This window comes from Castor canadensis, chromosome 11, assembly GCF_047511655.1.
Source record: "Castor canadensis chromosome 11, mCasCan1.hap1v2, whole genome shotgun sequence".
NCBI lineage: Eukaryota > Metazoa > Chordata > Mammalia > Rodentia > Castoridae > Castor > Castor canadensis.
Genome location: NC_133396.1, coordinates 76,940,270 through 76,949,760, shown reverse-complemented (window position 1 = coordinate 76,949,760; position 9,491 = coordinate 76,940,270). Strand labels below are relative to the sequence as shown.

Here is a 9,491-nt window from a genome sequence, read left to right as displayed (position 1 = left end):
AGGAATAATCATTTCTTTGACATGCATGTCATAGTAACTTAATTCTCATTTTGGGTAGTATGCCTGCTATAATGTTGTCAGTAGTTGATTTATTCCCTTCCTATCTTGTTTATTTTGTTAATCTTTTACTTTGATGCTCCTCAACCTTATTTCAAATCCCCTTTATGTATCTCAGTTGCTTTCCTTTACTTCAGCTTCTACCCTGCATATGTCAGTAATATTCTTATTTCTTTGTCCTGGGTAGCTTACCAGATTTAAAACACTTACCTTTTGTCTTTCTTCCGGTGAGTTTCCTTTTATTATTTATACTCTTAAGATGTATGAATGTTTTTTTTTTTGGTACCATTCTCCTTATTTCCAACCTTATTTATCAGTAAGTAATGTGTTTCTGTCTTTACTTTCTTGATTTTTTATTTCTTACTTTTAATTTGTTTTATGAACACGCATTTCACTCTTCAATTTTCTTTTCATTCCATGTCTCTTGCCACGATCTGAGGACCATTATGTTGTTCTGCAGTCTTCACTTGTTGCTTTACCAGAGTTAAATAATCTTTACTTTTAACAAACATGATTTACTTCCTCTTTGAGAACTTCAGTAAACACTGTTTTTATATTTAGTTTTTAAAGTGGTGGTTTGCTCTTCTTTTGGTACTCTATAACCTTTTATTTTGATTCAATTTTAGTTTCATGGATCTGTTATCCTTTGCTTTCTTCTTTTCTCTTTTAAGTATTTGAAATGCCTTCAGATAGGTTCTGAATATATTATTACTCCTTAGATACTAAATTCTCTTGGCAAATTAAAAAGATCATTTATTCCACAAATATTTTCAGAAAATTTATTATTGATTGATATACCAAACAGTAAGAGGGATACACAGAAACTGTTGGGTAAAGATCAGTCTGGATTAGATCAGACAAAAAATTGGAGGAACTAAGATTTAATCAATGAAGTAAGCTTTAAAGGATTGGTAGTCTTTGGATTGTTTAAGAAGGTGAGAAAAAGCCAAGCACCATGATCTTTCTCTTCTGGTTTAAACAGAACAATTTAGTTTGGGCACAATTCAAACCAATGAGCATCAAAGACAGTCATACTCTCTAGCAGTCACTAGCATATCACATTGCATTTGTTTCTATATTGAGAAAAAAAAAAAAGGAAAAGGGACTGAAAATGGCCCCAATCCTTCAAAAGAGGAGAACCCCTATGGAGGACTTCAGCAAGACATCCCAAAATGCTTAGAAAGCTACATCTTCCCTTCTATTATCATCATTCACCATAACTGTTTTTGTCACCATGTCTTCACTTTTATCTATTATGTTCAACTCACCACCACTCCATGGTTCTCCAATGGTTCGAGTTCACTAAAATGGTGTGCAGCAGAGCAAAGAGTTACATATATATTTGAATGTATTCCCCAAAAGTTATATGTTGAAGACACAATCCCCTAAATTATATGCTGATATCATTTGGAGGTGGGATCTGCGTGAGGTAAGTAGGATAAGATGAGAGCCTGAGAGTGGGGTGCTATGTTGGCATGGATGACTTTAAAGGAAGAGGACGAAAGGGCTGACTTGTCCAGTCACATGGTACAGTCTGCCATGTGATCATACAGCAGGATGGAAATCACCAGCCATGACACATAATCTTGCACTCACCACACTCCAGAACCATGAATTACCCTTTATGTGGAGTTCAGTTATAGCAACACAAAACATGAAAATACTCGTACAGAAGCAAATAACTGAACTTCTCATTTTGAGGGGGGTATAAGTAAAACTGAAGTGATAAAATATATGATGCAACTCTAAAGTTGTATGAACTCAGGAAATATAAAAGTAAGTGATAGTGGAATTAGTAGAGAAAATTGTTATGTAGGTACAAAAATATACATGGAACAAACTCACATGTAAAAATGTTTGTAATAATGGAACACCTCTAGGAACTCGAGGAAAGAATTTCAGGAAAAGAGGATAATGCAGCATCAGTAATATCATAAAACATAATGTCTGAGAAGGGAGAGGATATAAGGATATGCACTGAAAGTTGTTGAAAAAGGGGGTGTGCGGGATAAGGGAGAGTAATGGAAGGGGTATGGACCAAAATAACTTATACCTACAGTGGGGAAAAATGGAGAAACCCCTTTTAACATGAACTTAAACATTAATATGAAAGACAAGACTGTAAAATAGGTACAGTAGGTATGCGTGTGGGGTACTAGTAGGAGGGAAGAGGGTGAACAAAGGAGATGAGGTGAGTGTATGTGGTTAATGGACTTCATATGTTTATATGCGATAGGGCAAAGAAACCTCTTACAAATGCTTTAAGTGGGGTGGGGAAGGGGTAGAGTAGAGAGAGGATGGGGGAGATCCAACCAACATACAATATAAGACTAACTGGAACTGTCATTATCCATCCCCCCTGTATAATGAACACATCCTATTAAAAAATTTTATAATAAAAATATATATACATGGACCTTGAGAGGTACAGATAAGTAGATGAGACTAGGAAAATATCTAAGGATAGCTCTCTGTGGATAAATAATCTAAAGGTGATTATTTGTGTTAGCTAATGAAATCAGTGACTAATATTATACACATATCTGTTCACTTTTTAATTTAGCTATCAAATATTGAGTATGCACCACATGACAGATTGAAGGCTTTTAAGCACTGACATACAGTGGTAAACAAGACAGCTAATATCTTTGCACAAATGGAGAGTAGGTTTTCTGGCTAGAGTCAGTCAATAAAGGAATCAAAAGGTAAACAAAGGAGTTGATATTAAATAATGTAAGTGCTGTGAAGAAATTAGCATGATGTGACACAGGGCTGAGGAAGGAAGTCAATTAGCTTGGGTAGTCAAGAGTTGCATGTAAGTGATGAGGCAAAGTCAGTTTCATGATGGTCTGGAGGACAACATATTCCAAACATGGCAGAACCACGAAGACAGAGCTCAGGGAAGTCATGAGCTTGTCTTTATTCTAAGAATGGACAAAAGGCTCATGGGTGAGATGAGAGTAGTAGGAATTCCCAGAGGAAGAGGTGAGCAAGCCATGCAGAGTTTCTCTGGCTATGATACAGTGCTTACTAATCATTGGATATGATACTTTGTGATCAATTGTTTTGCATGTTTTTTGTAAGCATGTTCTTCTTATTATCATCCTATTTGAGATTTATATAACTTCTTAAATATGAGTCTGGGTATCTTTTATCATTATATACAAATTTTTAGGTAGGTTTTTTTGAATACTGCTTCTGTCCACTTAAATATTTTCTCTCATTCAGAACTATTATTACATGTATGTTAGATTTAGTCATCCTATGTACCTGTGTCTTAAGCACTTTTCTGGATTTTTCCACCTTCTTATTTCTGTGCTTTAACCTATTTGTATGAAAATTTTAGTTTAGTTTTTTCTCCTTTTATTTTATCATTTTTACATTTACTTACATGTGTATAGATTGTGTGTGCCACCTCCCCCTTACCCCCCACCCCCCCAACCAAATCCTATATCCTTTCTGCTAATTTATTGACTGTTTTTTCAGTTGTATGATTTTTTTTCCTTTATTGTTGTGCTAGGTGTGGGTACATTGTGGCATTCACAGGTTCTTACAATGTATCAAATATATCATTTGTGAATTCATCCCCTCTACTATTGTCCTTTGTCCTCTTCTGCTCTGATTCCTGGAGTAGTTTCAACAAGTATTGGTTTTGCATTTACTTACATGATTTGACTATTTTTGTTATAGCTTATAATTCTCCAGTAAACTTTAATCCTTCCACATTTTATAGACCATATCGAATAACTTCTTAAAATCTGTCTTCCTAAACATATTATGTAGTTATATTAAGCTCCAAGTCTGTTAACTTCAGTATCTGTGAGTCTATGTATATTTTTGGTTTATTTTCCCAAGTTGGAGTTACTTAGCCCACTTGTGGGTATGTTTGTAATTTTTTATTGAATGGTGGACATGGTGTGTTGACAGTTTTTTTGTTTTGTTATCCTTGTCAGTTTTGTATAGAGCAAAATTCTACTTGACACTTTCAGATTTGGCAGATTTTGGGACATCAGAAGACATTCCCTTGGAATGGATGTTGACACTTTATGATGGGCACCCAAAGAAAATTTTTGCCAGCTACTCATCCAACAAGGGTCTAATATCCAGAATCTACAGGGAACTCAAAAAACTCAGTCCCCAAAGAATCAACACGGAAGAGGTACAAATGGCCAGTAAATACATGAAAAAGTGCTCAGCCCCCACGCCTCCCCCGCGGCGCGCCCGGCCGCTCCCCCGCTTCGCCCCCGTTGCCCCTCCTTGTCCCCTCTCCTTCCCTCCCCTCTCCCCTCCCATCTCCCCTGCTCTCGGTTTCCTCCCCCATCCCCTTGACTTTCCCCTCCCAGCCCTCGCCCTCAGCGCGGCCCCCGCCATGACGGAGGCGGTGCCGGTGCCGTTGCTGCTGCTGCCGTGGCAGGGGGGGAGTCGGGTTCCCAGAAAGTAGCTTGATGAGTGTCCAAAGTAGCAGTGGAAGTTTGGAGGGGCCGCCGTCTTGGTCCCAGCTCTCCACGTCTCCACCCCGGGGCTCGGCGGCGGTGGCGGCCAGGTCCCTGCTGAATCACACGCCGCCATCCGGGAGGCCCAGGGAAGGTGCAATGGATGAGCTTCATGGTCTGGATCCAAGAAGGCAAGAGTTACTGGAAGCCAGGTTTACAGGAGTTGCAAGTGGTAGCACTGGGAGCACTGGTAGTTGCAGCGTTGGAGTTAAAGCCTCAACAAATAACGAAAGTTCTAATCACAGTTTTGGAAGCTTGGGATCTTTGAGTGACAAAGAATCAGAGACACCAGAGAAGAAACAATCTGAATCATCCAGGGGAAGAAAAAGAAAAGCAGAAAACCACAATGAAAGTAGTCAGGGAAAACGTACTGGGGGACGTGGCCACAAAATTAGCGACTATTTTGAATACCAAGGTGGAAATGGCTCAAGTCCAGTAAGAGGCATACCTCCTGCAATTCGTTCTCCTCAAAACTCACATTCACATTCCACTCCTTCCTCATCTGTTCCACCGAATAGCCCTTCTCCTACTGCATTAGCTTTTGGGGACCACCTTGTTGTACAACCAAAGCAGTTATCCTTTAAAATTACTCAGACTGATCTCACAATGCTGAAATTAGCAGCATTAGTAATAAAAACCAGGACCTGGAAAAGAAGGAAGATCGTGTAGATGGTTTGCTCAGGGCTAACTGTGATCTTAGACGGCAAATAGATGATCAACAAAAATTACTTGAAAAGTACAAAGAACGATTAAATAAGTGCATATCAGTGAGCAAGAAACTTCTTGTTGAAAAGAGTACGCAAGAAAAACTGTCAAGCAGAGAGAAGAGTATGCAAGATAGATTGCGCCTTGGGCACTTTACAACAGTTAGACATGGCGCTTCATTTACTGAACAATGGACAGATGGCTTTGCATTTCAGAATCTTGTGAAGCAACAAGAATGGGTGAATCAGCAAAGGGAAGATATTGAAAGACAAAGGAAACTTCTAGCCAAATGCAAACCTCCCACAGCTAATAACTCTCAGGCACCTTCTACCAATTCTGAACCAAAACAAAGAAAAAGCTGTCAATGGGGCAGAAAATGATCCCTTTGTTAGACCAAATTTACCACAACTGTTGACTTTGGCAGAATATCATGAACAGGAAGAAATTTTCAAACTTAGATTAGGACATCTCAAAAAGGAAGAGGCAGAAATCCAAGCAGAACTTGAACATTTGGAAAGAGTCAGAAATCTTCACATACGTGAGCTCAAAAGAATAAATAATGATGATAATTCACAGTTCAAAGATCACCCAACATTAAATGAGAGATATTTATTACTTCTTCTTCTTGGAAGAGGTGGCTTTAGTGAAGTGTATAAGGCTTTTGATCTGTATGAACAAAGATACGCTGCTGTGAAGATCCATCAGCTTAATAAAAGCTGGAGAGATGAGAAAAAAGAAAACTACCACAAGCATGCCTTCCGGGAGTATAGCATACACAAAGAACTGGATCACCCCAGAATAGTTAAACTCTATGATTATTTTTCCTTGGATACAGATACTTTTTGTACAGTGTTAGAATACTGTGAAGGCAATGACCTGGATTTCTATCTGAAGCAACACAAATTAATGTCAGAGAAAGAAGCTAGGTCTATTGTAATGCAGATTGTAAATGCACTAAGATATCTCAATGAGATCAAACCTCCTATTATACATTATGATCTTAAACCAGGAAACATCCTTCTGGTAGATGGAACAGCATATGGAGAAATCAAAATCACTGATTTTGGTCTGTCCAAGATTATGGATGATGATAGTTATGGTGTAGACGGAATGGATCTAACTTCCTAAGGGACAGGCACTTACTGGTATTTACCTCCTGAGTGTTTTGTAGTTGGAAAAGAGCCACCAAAAATTTCCAACAAGGTTGATGTGTGGTCAGTTGGAGTCATCTTCTTTCAGTGTCTTTATGGTAGAAAGCCATTTGGTCACAATCATTCTCAACAAGATATTCTTCAAGAAAATACAATATTAAAAGCCACAGAAGTCCAGTTCCCTGTAAAACCAGTTGTAAGCAGTGAAGCCAAGGCCTTTATAAGACGTTGTTTGGCATATCGAAAAGAAGATCAATTTGATGTGCACCAATTGGCAAATGAACCATACCTTCTCCCACACATGAGAAGATCAAATTCTTCAGGAAACTTACACATGGCTGGGCTGGCAGCATCCCCCACCCCCCCTTCTTCAAGCATAATTTCTTACTGACGTTCCTCCAAGATTGGCATGATGTCTTTGAATTGCTTCCAGATGCACACTTGAGTTTGAGAGCCTTTGAGTGTTTTGTTTTCTTTTTTTACGCAGGACATGGTTGAGAACTGTTTGTGAACTGAACTTCCACGTTTTTGTATGAGAGTGGATCATGGACAGTGAATAAGTGCACACTTCTCACGCTAACCTTGAGCAGTGAAGGATGACTGCCTATTGCACAAAAACAGGAATACCATGTTAAGATAGAAGAAAAATGGGGAAGTTTTGTTTATTTAGGGGAACACTAAATAACGTTTATAATACTTAAATATATTGATTGTTACTAGAGAGTTCTAATATGAAGGGTAGTTTTTCATTATTTAAAAACACATGGAAAAAATATGAAACATATTTCTAACACAAGAACTACAGTGCCTGGATACATCTTCAGCATTCGGCAGTTAATCTGCTAAAACCAAAGTAAGAACTGAATGACAGTGCCCGTTGTTTTTATAATAATAGAATGTGAGAGTTAAGAGTTTTTGGACAAAGTTAGGCTTTGTCATTTGCCTATTCTGGCTTTTACCAAGTTGTACCTCGAAATCACTTGTCTGTTTTTTTCACTGGTTCTATTAAAGGAAGAGCTGTTATTCTTAGATACTTTACACCTTTGACAAAAAGAGCTGCTTGTTTTGAAATCAGTTGAATTCACTCAGTTGTTATATCCAGTGCTTTCAACATGCTAGAATTGTTAACAGGTATTTTTGTTTTGCTACCAGGCCTTGTTCACTGAAAAAAGAGAGATAGTATGTAACCAAAAGCAGACCTATGCTGCAGGATAATGATAAATTCCCTTCTAGCTCTACTGTAAATTGTTGTACAGATGTTATATTTCAATTACTAAGTTTCAGCAGCTTATTCTTGTACAAATGTTTAAAAATATGGCTTTTCTAATTGGATATTGTATTTTTTTAAGTCTTCTTGAAGGCGCTTTAATTGCTGCTAAATGATGTAGCTTCTTTGCTAAAAAAAAAAAAAAAATAGAATGACCTCCGTGAAGGTGCAAGTTAACTGTACATCATACAGAGATTAAAAGCAGGCATTTGTTAACAATCAAGTAATGTAAAAGTGATCCATGTTGGGATCACATGTTGGGCATATTGAGTTCTTTGAATCAGTTCCTGGGTTCTAGGGCTGTGGAGTACATAGATACTAGATTTATAAATTGTTAATGGTTATTCTACATTTCTAGAATGTTCTTATCATAGTGGGATGATGGTCCCATACGTAAGTTTCTTGTGGTTTGTACAGATTTGTTAAAATGTGAACATTTTCTAACTGGCTTGTATGGTAGAAACCAATGTTTTTTCAGGATGTTGTATTTCATTCCTGTAAAGATTTTTTTTCTTGCAGGGGGGAGAAATGAACCAAGCCTTGTATGCACATATGAATAATAAAAGAAAAATGAAAAAAAAAAGATTTTTTTCTTTATTGTCACATTCATAATGCTGATACTTACATGTGTAAGTTGTCCATGTTGCAGAAAACAGAGGCTATACCTACCACAGATTCCCGTTAATATTGTACAGTGAAAACTATGGCTCTTATTTCTGATGTTGCAAGCCATTTTGTTTTTTCATTGTACATAGACACATCGTCTCTTTAAGATGCTGCTGAAATTGTAGAGAATGTAGCCAAAAACCGTAATAAACAATGACAGTTAAAATGTAAAAAAAAAAAAAAAAAAGAAGTGCTCAAATTCCTTGGTTATAAAAGAGATGCAAATCAAAACAACACTTAGACTTCATCTCACCCAGTTAGAATGGCCAGAATCAAGGGTAATAACAACAACAAATGCTGGTGAGGATGTGGCAAAACAGGAATCCCTATACACTGCTGGTGGGAATGCAAATTAGTACAACCACTATGGAGATTCCTCAAAAAACTAGAGATAGAATGACCATTTGATCCAGTGATACCATTCCTGGGCATCTACCCAAAAGAACATAAAACAGATACAGTAGAGACACCTATACACCGATGTTCATCACAGCACTATTCACAATAGCTAAGCTCTGGAAACAACCCAGATGCCCTACAACTGATGAATGGATCATGAAATTGTGGCATATATACACAATTTCTAAAAGAAAATACTGAGGCAAATGGGGGAGAAGCAATAATCAATTAAATAGTGGCTCAGGTTTCCTGAACTTCAGATGGATCGTAAGATCAAAGGAGCTCACCAAGTATGAGATCAACTTAATGAATATTGGCCCATATTTAATACTTTAGAGTTTCAGATTTTAAGAGAAAAATGTGAAAATCACTGAGGATAAAGAAAGTATGTAATCAACAAAAGAATAATAATCACATGGTTGTAGACTTCTCCACAATATTAAGGGTTTGAAAACTGCAGCAGCAGCTACAGAATTTTTTGGGCAATATTTAAACCCGAAGTCTTTATAAACAAGTTTCATACAGGTAAGAAATGCACAAAAATAGACAATGCAATACATAATGCAAAAGAAGTCCCATTAAACAGTGAAGTCATTAAAAGGTAATGTCCAAGAAACTGCTTTGAACTGGGGTTTTGAAACATATTACTTAAATATTCAACTTGAAAATGTATAAAAAATATAAATTGTTACCTGATTAATTCCTAAGATATTTGAAAGACAAGTTAGGAAGAACAAAGGAAGAAAGAGGGGG

The 9,491-nt window shown here is 37.3% G+C and overlaps 1 pseudogene; it reads left to right on the top strand.

The window, feature by feature from the left end:
• Positions 1 to 4,494: 4,494 nt before the first annotated feature.
• On the top strand, positions 4,495 to 7,889 carry LOC109685132 (serine/threonine-protein kinase tousled-like 1 pseudogene; annotated as a pseudogene).
• Positions 7,890 to 9,491: the final 1,602 nt, after the last annotated feature.